Genomic DNA, 10485 nt, shown 5'->3' with positions numbered 1-10485 from the left:
CTTTAAAATCTGCCTCCACAGTACGACCCTTTAATCAGTGGCTTGGTGGTGGTTGCACTCCAGTCAGATGTAAAAATCTAAAGCAGAGAATGGACGACACCTCCTGTCAAGCAGATAACCATCATTGTCACTTACAATCTTCCCAAAATGAGCTTAATTTTCAATTTATTACTGTCAACTGTAGCATTTGAGACAGAGAGTGACTGTCAGTTTTAGTGGGAAGTTGCGCTTTCTGGGTAAAAAGCTGCCATTACGGTAATGATGATGCATCGCTGCTGTTGGCTGCAGGTTGGGGAGCGACGCAACACCGGGTTAACCCCAGGAAGAGAGAGTTGTTTAGTTTTAGTTAGTTAGTTAAACCCTTGTCTTCTAGACAAAAGCACAACTTCCCAGTGTTCAGCCACACTTTGAACTTTGTCAATAGAGCAAACCACAGTGAGTTACAGTAATTCAAATGCTGCATGCTTTAACATATCACCAGTTTTCTTTGGAAACAGTGAAGGCAAGCACAACATTTCATGTGAATCCACTCAGTAGTTCTTAGAATACTCCAGTCTAGGTCAAAGTGGTTGATAGACCAAACTTGGCATCCCCACTGCCAGTGACCAAAACACAAAAATATCCGTATCTCACACATTAAATCTAACGAGCAAACATTTCAGTGTGATGAAGTGAAGCATTAGACCGCTGCTTTTAAATGAAACGTATCAGGAGCACGACGTACTCCCACGACGTTGCTGAATGACTTGAATCAATATTTAATACTAAATTAACAGCAGTTTGTTCTTGGGCAGTTATCGATCCCACAGACCTGACGGGGAGTTATTGCACACAAATCACAAAAAAATATATATTTTGCTGACCCTCTGATGCAGTGTAACAGGGATATACTGTATTTGACAGTATAGTGTATAGAAGTTCACAAACGTCTGCAACAACAGTGTTTGACCCTGAGGCTAGAAAAGATGATAAAGCGTCACCAACTGATCTCATAACGAGGAGTGTCCTCTGCTGGCTGTATAGTGGATTCAAAAATTCATGTTTAATCATCCTGTACTGTAATCAAACCGTAAAACAATCTAAAGCGAGATGTGAGACTAAATGCTGGCTGGATGATTACTTTGTCTTCTGGTCATCTGACTTATTAGCTTTAATTCCAGTCACTACGGTTAATTTAACATAAAATTGCAGAATCTCACTTTATCTGGAAGTCACACAGAGGGTGGAAGCTTTCCATTTTGACCGTCACCGTAATCCACACTCTTGGTCAAGGCTACCAGCTATAAGAGCCCATAAATCATAGCTCTCACACGCAACTTTGTCATTTAGCCAACGCTTAGGGACAGGGTGTTACTCGAACGCAGCATGTCCTCACTTTAACTCCGAGGTATGTCAAACATTAACACTTGTACTGCGACGGAGGCTTGGGCAAAGACGCTGTCAGTGGCTATAAGGAGAGAGGACAGTCAAACCATGACCTGGTGAGCTTTCCATCCGCTACTGGGACACGGTTACCACAATGGACCTCAAAACAGAAGATAGAAAGGTAGAAAACAAGATCCAAAAAGATGTATGATAGTGACAGGGGAGGTGCAATATATTTAAAGATGATCTGGTCCTAGAAGACAGTCCATATTATATCCACTGGTAAAAAAAAAGTATTTAAACTTCACTATTGCCTGCAGTGGGTTACATTATGTGCTCATTAGTTTTAAATAAATGTATTCTGTTATACATTATTTTGTCAAAAAGTGAACTTGTTCGTGCCAAGTGCTGATAATGCACTGCACCTCCAGTCCTGTGTGAGAAGCTGATACCATAATGTTTAAGAAACAAAAAGTGCTTAATGCAGGCTGGTGCCGAGGGAAATAATGCCGTGTATAGCGGGGGGTCAGCTGGAGACCAACAAAAAGGACACAGGCACCCGTGAATGACAATATGATATTGAACGTACATTTTACCTTTTGGACATAAAAACTGCAGGATGAAGCAGAAACTGATGAACTGAAAATCTGTCATGCTAGACTTTTGTAAATGTCACATTTACTCTGCGTGGACTTCTCACCTTTCCTCCTTCTGACAGAACCCTGTGCATGTCTGCTTTTTGCTGTATTCGTGGGAGTCGACTGGCCAGACATGACCACGTGTGTCATTGGCGAACTTGATCTCCTAAACCTCCTCGGCTGGCCAGGTGCACGATGCGGGCGTCGCTCCCCTGGAAAAGTCAGTAGAAGAAATGAAGCAAAGCAGGAGGTGCAAAATACAATTCAACATTTCAACTGTACAATAATTTAAAACACATTTCACTCACATCAAATCTACACTCACTTGTCAGCTCTTTAAGTACAAAGTTTGTTGTGATATGTTCACTGTGGGGGCTGTGGTGTGTACTATTTAATTGCAATACTGACGCATGTTTCTATTATTTTGACAACCCCATTCAGTCCAGTTTAGCTGAACTTGGAGGGGAAATGGCTCTGGGTGCAAGTACGGGGTAAGGTGTCGATTGACTTGCATGGCACTTGGATGTGGTGAGGTGTCAGGCTGGGAGACGACAGGCTGAGATGCTAACATGCCTCTCGGCAGGAGCCCTCGTGGCAAGACGTGTTCCCCTAAAGAGGTTTCAAATTCAAGTCTGATTCAAGATCTGCAGACTACTAGGTAGGGCGCAAAAAAAACACAGCTTTAATGAAACTTACTTAAAGATAACAAAAAGGTTTGGCAGTGATGAGCAGGAAATCCAAACAGTCCAATCTGAAGTCCTTCAAAATAGAAAAATACAAATGAATAAATGAAGCTGACTGGAAAAAAAAGGCTAAAATATGACAGACAAGCAGACAAAGTACTCAAGGCACAGAAACACAAACTCCAAAAGTTACATGACATTTACAGTCAACTACACGAACAGGTGCATTCAGTCATTTTTCTTAGGGGTGTCCCTACATGTGCAACCACCAGAGTGACAGTACACGTGCAGAGATTTGGAAAGTATTCTGTGTTCATTTTAAAGACTATAACCGAACTTGTATCCATCATCATTTGTGCAGTGACACTATTTGACTTGAAGATTTATTGAGTCAGAAACCGCAGTTGGAATTTTGCCAGAGATAAACTGCAGCCTTTCATCCAGAGCTCATCCAACAATGCACGATGTCACTGGCCATTTACGCTGGATACAACTCTGCAATTTCATTATTCAGTAGGAATAATTCATTCAGACCTGAAGCCAGACAATGTCATGACATTTAAAGCAGTAAAAGACATCAACCATCCTGAGGTATGGACCGGTGCATCTGTTCAGCCCCGATGATGCAGATGAGACAACAGGTTGTGCTGCGAGCTCCTTGAATTAAATCAGAGATATTTGTTGTATCATTTGTTGTTGGCAATGGTAGATGGGAGTAACATGAAACGAACCAGACGACTCAAAAAGTTTGATGGACGTGATGTCACAGCTAGCAAAGTCTCCATGGTTACGGCCACTGAGTGGCAAAAAGTGACAGCTGAGCGTGGAGATTAGCAGCATTAGTTTGAATCATAGGCTTTAATAGTGTCTAAATTGTAAAATTAATTTTAAAAAAGGTGAATAGCAGATTCGAAAAGCAGTCAGAGATATATGTTTACAGATACTGTATATCTGACTCCCAAAGTAAATAAATTGCTGCATTACAAAAAAACAACTGGAATCCAGGCACAGACGCCTGGTGTTGTGGTGCACATTTAGTCTCAGGTAATATTAATTCATGCTGTATTTGCTGATGAAGTCATGCCTTAAGTCTTAAGTTATGTCCGGAGGGCTATAAGTTAGTTATAAGTTGGTCAATTTTGTTGGTTTGGCGTAGTTATGGCCGACAGTAACTAACAACAACAACAATAAATAATAATAAACGGAATATTTGCGATCACTCCTCATTTTAACGCTACAGTGTTTTATGGCTGACGTTGCTTTTCAGTAAAGTTCTTAGCGTTAGCAATAGCTTTTATTTAGCTAGAGTTGTCATAACAGAAATGACCTAAAACTAACTGAAACTTAGGTTAAACCACTTTTCCAATCTATACTTGTTAGTATGGATCATTATCGAGTCCAATTGCCTTTAATTCAATCTGATAAACCACATTTTTCCTCGTCTCGCTCTATTTACTGCTACATTTCGCCATGTTTTTGTCTCTCAAGGGGGCATGGGACTGGGTGGTAGCGACGTTAATACATAACCTCTATAGAAAATACACAAACATGAAATGCGGAGCAATGGTGTGAACTCCCCTGATAACAGTACAATTTAGTGGACCACTATTCTCAAAGTGAATGCTTAAGAAAGAATTACACCAAACCTAATGCTTCAGTGTGATGAACCACCTCATCCGTCATCAACTTCCACCTTGACCTACCTTCGTTGTAGCACGTAACATGCAGAGAGGTTGTTTTTTTTGGAGCTAGAGACAGTTACAATGAAATGAGAGTGACCCCAGTGACCGGTGAACCAAGACAGTTGTTCTATTTTTGTCTCCATCAGTGTCCTTTCAGCTTAATGCTCCTGTGTACGGCTACAAAACAAAAAGTTATCTGAAGCTATACTTTCTCCGCGTACAACTCTCAGCCTGATCACAGGTTCGTAAATCCTACCCTAATCCCGATACCAGCAGTGAGGTGACAGAAGTGTGTGCTTGCGGTACGGGTACAGTTCCAAAGAAATCACATGGACACAGTACACATACAGTTGTCTCATTAATTTAAAGGGTTTCTGGGCGGGCTGCCAGCACTGGTGGTGTATGCCAGGGTAGTGGAGCATCGCGGAGCTAATATTATTTAGAGATATTACAGTGATTTACAGTATGCTTCATTACGTGCAGGGTTAGGGGTGAGTGTTGTACAGGGACAACTTTGCTTAGTTGGCTGACTTCAGTGATCGTCATCCTGATCTTGAGATTGCACACTAAACGACTATGCTGCCTCCTTTATTAGTGTGTTTATTTACGGTTTCAAACTTAAAGGCAGCTATTACCCAACACATTACTAAGGCTGTAATCTGTCTTGTCTATGGACCATAAACTCTATACGAACAAGCAATCACTTGCCTCAAGACTTGAAGTGAGTTTTGAAGTGATGGTGGGTGATTATGGCGGATCTTGTAAATACATTCAGTTAAAATGTATATTTCTTTCCATCTGTTCTGGGTAGCCATGGTACGGTTAAAATCAGGGAAAAGCAGAATGTTGTCAGTGTATTCATATTTATTTTTCATAAATATATCCAATTAATTCTTAGTTTTATTGAATCTAAATGTTAAATCTAAATGTTAACGATTTAACATTTAGATTTAACATTTAGCGATAAAAGCATTTAATGATAAAAAAAGTGACTTTGAAATATTCACACCTTATTTTTTTTGGAGCTAAATGTAGGAAACTTTGTGTACTCATTTTAACATGCGCAACTTAACAAACGTTGCCCCATAGTGAACATTCAGGAAATGGACATAGAGACAGTTGCCTCCTTTTGGTACCTGGGTGCTCACCAGAACAAAAAACTAGACTGGGCTGACCATGCTAGTGCAATTTACAAGCAAGGCCAGAGCAGACTCTACCTGCTAAGGACACTTGTGTCCTTGTGGAGGGGAACACTACAGAGGTCTTTCTATGACTCTCTTCTATGGAGTGATCTGAAGTGGCAGCATCTCAGTGACAGACAGGAACTGAACGGACTTGTCAAGAAGGCCTGTTCTGTTCAGGGCTGCCCTCTTGAGCCTGTGGAGGTGGTGGGTGACTGCAGGATGATAGCAAAGCTGTCATACCTGATGTGAAGGGATGTCACAGCTGTGGGCTGGTTCTCCATTCCTGCTGCTATGAGGCTGTACAACCAAGCTTACACAGGACAATCTACTCATGCTACTTATGTTAACATAGTTTAGTTTGCACGCAACTTCTATTCTATATTTTTTAATACTTTTAACACTGTAGCATCTCCTGTGTGCAAGGTCTCTTAAACTGCATGTTGCTGCAAGACTGCAAATATCTCCACTGTGGGATGAATAATGGATTATCCTTGGTTTCACCCGTGCACGCGCATACATGTAGTTAGGACTCACCTTGGACTCACCTGCTTTTCTGTGACGGTGCTTTGTGTTACTACCTTGCGTAAGTTTTAATGAAACTGAACTTTGTTACACATCATAACAAATATCTACCCAACAAACTCGCCTTATTACATTAACTTCTCCTCATTGTCAGCGTGAATGTGGTCAAATAATGCAGAAGCTGTTGTCCTTTGGTGTTCTTGTCAGAAACACTATTACTGAGATGCTGTCTCAGCAGTCTGTGCTCCGTTGGCATCTTTTAGTTTCAATTTAAACACGCATCACCACAGGACCCCAGAAGACACACATTTACAGTCTCTGCCTTACTGTAATAGTCACGGCTCTGACCAGAGTGCATTGTCATGATTTTATTTGACATACCCACAGTTGCGAAACTGCATTTTCATTAAGACTGTTATGTCACTGGGCTACATTTGTTATCATTCAATATATAGCATGGATTCATTGTTATGTACACGCACAAACACACACACAAAAAAGGTGCATTCTGTGATTAGCTGTGGGACTGGAAGGTTTGCATCCCCCTATGTCTTATGTGGTGTCTTGAGCAAGCTCCTAAAACCCAGACTGCTCCCTGGCTGCTGCATATATGGATTTCCTCAGCTCCAAGTGAATACATCAGGAGTGGATGGGTTAAATGCAGAGAAAGGATTTCACCATGAGCAATCAATAAAGGAAAAAAATAAGTAGTATATGAATGTCCGAAAGTGCCTGGATAGTGTCCCCATGACCCTAGAGGATAAGTGATAATGCATGGACGATAAAAAATGTCGTATGTTTTCTGTCTTTTTCGTCAAAAGACTAGAGACATATTAGAATAAAACGTGCGAGATGTGGATCCATCTCATTTGCAGGCTGGAGTAAGTTCATCGCAGTGAGCTGTATCTGCCCTTACTGTACGCAGCACAGTCAGTAACTGATGTCATTGTTGTGTGTGGGTGCACTTTCTGGCAGCGGGATTCGTTTCTTGATACACTAATCAGATTCATTTTAACACATCTAAAGATCTAGGCAAAACAGCTTAGGTCATTCCTGATGACTGTAATAATGGTGGTATCATTAAAAAGTAGGGGAGATGAAGACAGATGGGACGCAGTGAAAACCTGAGAGCTGCCTGCCAGACACTGCTGACAAAGCACAGTCACGTCCAAAAAGGCTACACTCACAGATTTCTAATCAACTGTTGAGAAGAACAGGGAAGTACGTTGCACTATCCTTTGGGTCCGAGGGGTGAACTCCATTTCACTGTGAGTTTAACATAAAACAAACAGTAATTTCATACTGCAAAAGATTTATTTGACAACCCACATTATATTCAATAGTAAATGTCTTCACTACTGGTAACGATGGGTTCAACAACCTTTTTTAAACTGAATGCTTATGCTTATGGTTACATTAAACTCAAGTTTTAAACTTTAAAGTTTTTGGGTGGTACTGGTAACATAACACTAACCTATGCTCAAGTCATTGACCCTTTGCAGGTCACTGACTTCCCATGTTACTGTTGCTAGGTTGGGCCAACAGTGCCAATGAAAAACTGTCAAAACCTATACAGTCAAGATAAAAACATGCAATTGTGGGTAGGTACAGTGGGGATAATTAACATTATCATTCGAACATCAGCTTTCTTCTAGATTCTACCTCTAGACTCTTCATACATGTTTGTCACATAGAAAGTCAGGGCTTGATAAATGGTAGAGGGACTATAAGTACACAAAATAAAGATGGACTAATGAAACACAGGTGAGTACAAATCTGCAAAAAAGGGAAGTGTCTACCAAAATAAAACCTTCCAAAATGCTTGGCGTTCAGGTGGTGGCGTAAGTCACGAAAACAAAGGTAATGGGTAAATGTTGGCGGAGCTAGCACAAAAGTAGCTTAATGTAGGAAATGCAGAGGGTGACTGGCTCAGTAGGTAGAGCGAGTTGTCCTTGAGAAAGACACTGAACCCCCTGTTGCTCCCAGTGGTTGGCAGTGGTGTGTGGATGTGTGTGTGCTTGTGTGAGTGAATGAGTAGATGTGTCTGTGACTGTAAATAGCTTTAGGTGGAAAGGCTCTACATAAAAACAAGACCATTTACCATCACAATAAAAGAGACAAGTGAGGGTTACAAATTCTCTTCTATTAGCATATGCTATCTGTCAGAAAAATAAATAAAAACACATTATGTGAAATATTTTTTACTAACCTTCCTGTTACAAAAAGGCTTATGAATACAAAATAAAATAATTCAGGGTTATATGACACATTTACTAGTAAAAAAATTAATTGAACATGTTTAACTATCTGTGCATCTGCTATAATTGTAGTATAGTGCTGAATGTGGCCCGGGGCGAATGCAGCAGAACCATCTGGACCTGCTGCAGTCCAGCTGGTGAGCAGCACCGCATTCTAATAAAAGTGATGAGTTCAGGTGCTTGGCTGTACCCAGGATGACAGTGCTGTAGTGAACCTCCTGTACGCTCTCTGTGCTGTGTGTTCTCTTGTCTGCTCAGGCCAGTGCTACACATGTGAATGGGTAATTTGTATAAATAATCTCAGTGTCATTTTTTATTAACGAGAACTGAGTGTAGACGTTGGCCCTAAGTCTGAAACTCAATTTTAAACTGCAATAAAATGTCATATACTGATATTAAATAAATTTAACTTTCCAACTGTGCTCTGCTCTCTACTCTCTGCGTACATGCACATGGGTGGGTTAAATGCAGAGAACAAGCTGATGTAGCTGTATGTAGCTGATCTGATTTGAATTGATTTACTTGAGCCTGACTTGAGGTCATTGGTGTGTGAAACGGTGCAGAATGGGTGAATGAATGAATGGTCCGGTGATGCTGGGCTACAGCATTTCACACAGAATCAAATAGATACGCAGTTTGCTGCAAAACAGTCTGAATGTTCTCACAACCTGGTTTAAAAGAAGTACGACATGTGTGGACCACACAAGAAGCGTTTAAATCAGTTTAGTACTGTCCGTAAGTTTATAAGCTCATATGAACTGAAACTAAAGATGACTGATTACATTACAAAGTCTCTGCTTCTTCCTCGTCATCCATCGTAGTTGTCTGTAAATTATAGGATTACAGAATGTGACATATTATTGTATACATACACACAAAACCTTCATCTGAATCCCTCACAGATGTATTTTTTAATGAGATTTTGCTTCAGATGTCCTGCTATGAAGAAGTCCTATTATGTCCTCCACCAGTGTGAAAATCAAATCTGCGCCCTCCCCAAACACCAACAAATGAGAAAGTTGGTCTTGAGGGCCCGGAAGCCATCGCACAGAAGAAAGCTGATCTCATGTCTGTCCTGATTCTGTCTGAATGTTAATGAGTACGACTCCTATTCTGGTCATTTTCTTCAATTAAGGCTGCAGTCTCAATAGTTGCATAGTTAACTGAAAGTGTGGCTTTGGGGAAAGGATAGATGACAGTTCATTCTGATACACAGACATTTTCTCTGACTTTCAAATGCCCTGTTTCAGTAGGCCGCATATTTTTTTTTTTTTTTGTAGTTACAAAATTGTGTTTTTTCAACAAATGCTCCAAAATGACATGTAAAAGATAAATGCAGCATGCTGGACTGTTCAATCACTTCTTGTTTTTGTATTTGTGATGGCTCAGTGGATGCGAGTGTAAATGGTGATTAGTCTTTCTGTGTTAGCCCTGTGATGGGCTGGCAACCCATCCAGGGTGAACCCTGCTTCTTCCCCCCACTGTCTGCTGGGATTAATGAATAAATGAGGTGAGAGGAAGAAGGAAAACAAGTTGTGATTTCTCTAAGCTGAACAGCCAGTCAGAGAAGTCTCTCGGACCGACTTGTTCTGCCGCAGGTTCAACATCCTAAACAGTCTCAAAACTTGGGACAGGATTCCAACGAGAGTCAGTGGTGTGAGACACGTCGTCAAAAAAAGTCCTATTATGTCCTTCACCAGTGTGAAAATCAAATCTACGCCCTCCCCAAACACCAACAAATGAGAAAGTTGGTCTTGAGGGCCCGGAAGCCATCGCACAGAAGAAAGCTGATCTCATGTCTGTCCTGATTCTGTCTGAATGTTAATGAGTACGACTCCTATTCTGGTCATTTTCTTCAATTAAGGCTGCAGTCTCAATAGTTGCATAGTTCACTCACCGTGTGCACAGATACTAGGGTCCCGGATGCTCATTGAAGGGGCTCACAGTTGACTTGGTGTGCCATTGTCATGATTCTGTCATTTCACCACGACTTTCTTACATCTTATTTTGTTAAGTTCCTTGGTTTCTTGTCTGGTTTCTTCCTGTGTTTTACCCTTGATTGCTTCATCGGTTTCACCTGTGTCTTGTCATCCCTCTGCTCACACCTTTATTCTCTGTCACGTGACTGTTATCCTTCCATGTTCACGTCTTCT

The 10485-nt window shown here is 41.0% G+C and overlaps 1 long non-coding RNA gene across 1 annotated transcript; it reads right to left on the bottom strand.

Annotated features, from left to right (window-relative positions):
- Positions 1–10485, bottom strand: LOC125009916. Its single transcript, XR_007112993.1, has 4 exons — positions 10230–10485; positions 2700–2762; positions 2066–2215; positions 1–103 (listed from the first exon to the last, which is right to left on the bottom strand). It is a non-coding gene; the product is annotated as an uncharacterized LOC125009916 (long non-coding RNA).

The sequence above is a fragment of the Mugil cephalus genome, chromosome 6, assembly GCF_022458985.1.
Source record: "Mugil cephalus isolate CIBA_MC_2020 chromosome 6, CIBA_Mcephalus_1.1, whole genome shotgun sequence".
In the NCBI taxonomy this organism is placed as follows: Eukaryota; Metazoa; Chordata; class Actinopteri; order Mugiliformes; family Mugilidae; genus Mugil; species Mugil cephalus.
The sequence above is the reverse complement of the archived record's forward strand: the minus strand, read 5'-3'. Positions and strand labels throughout refer to the sequence as shown.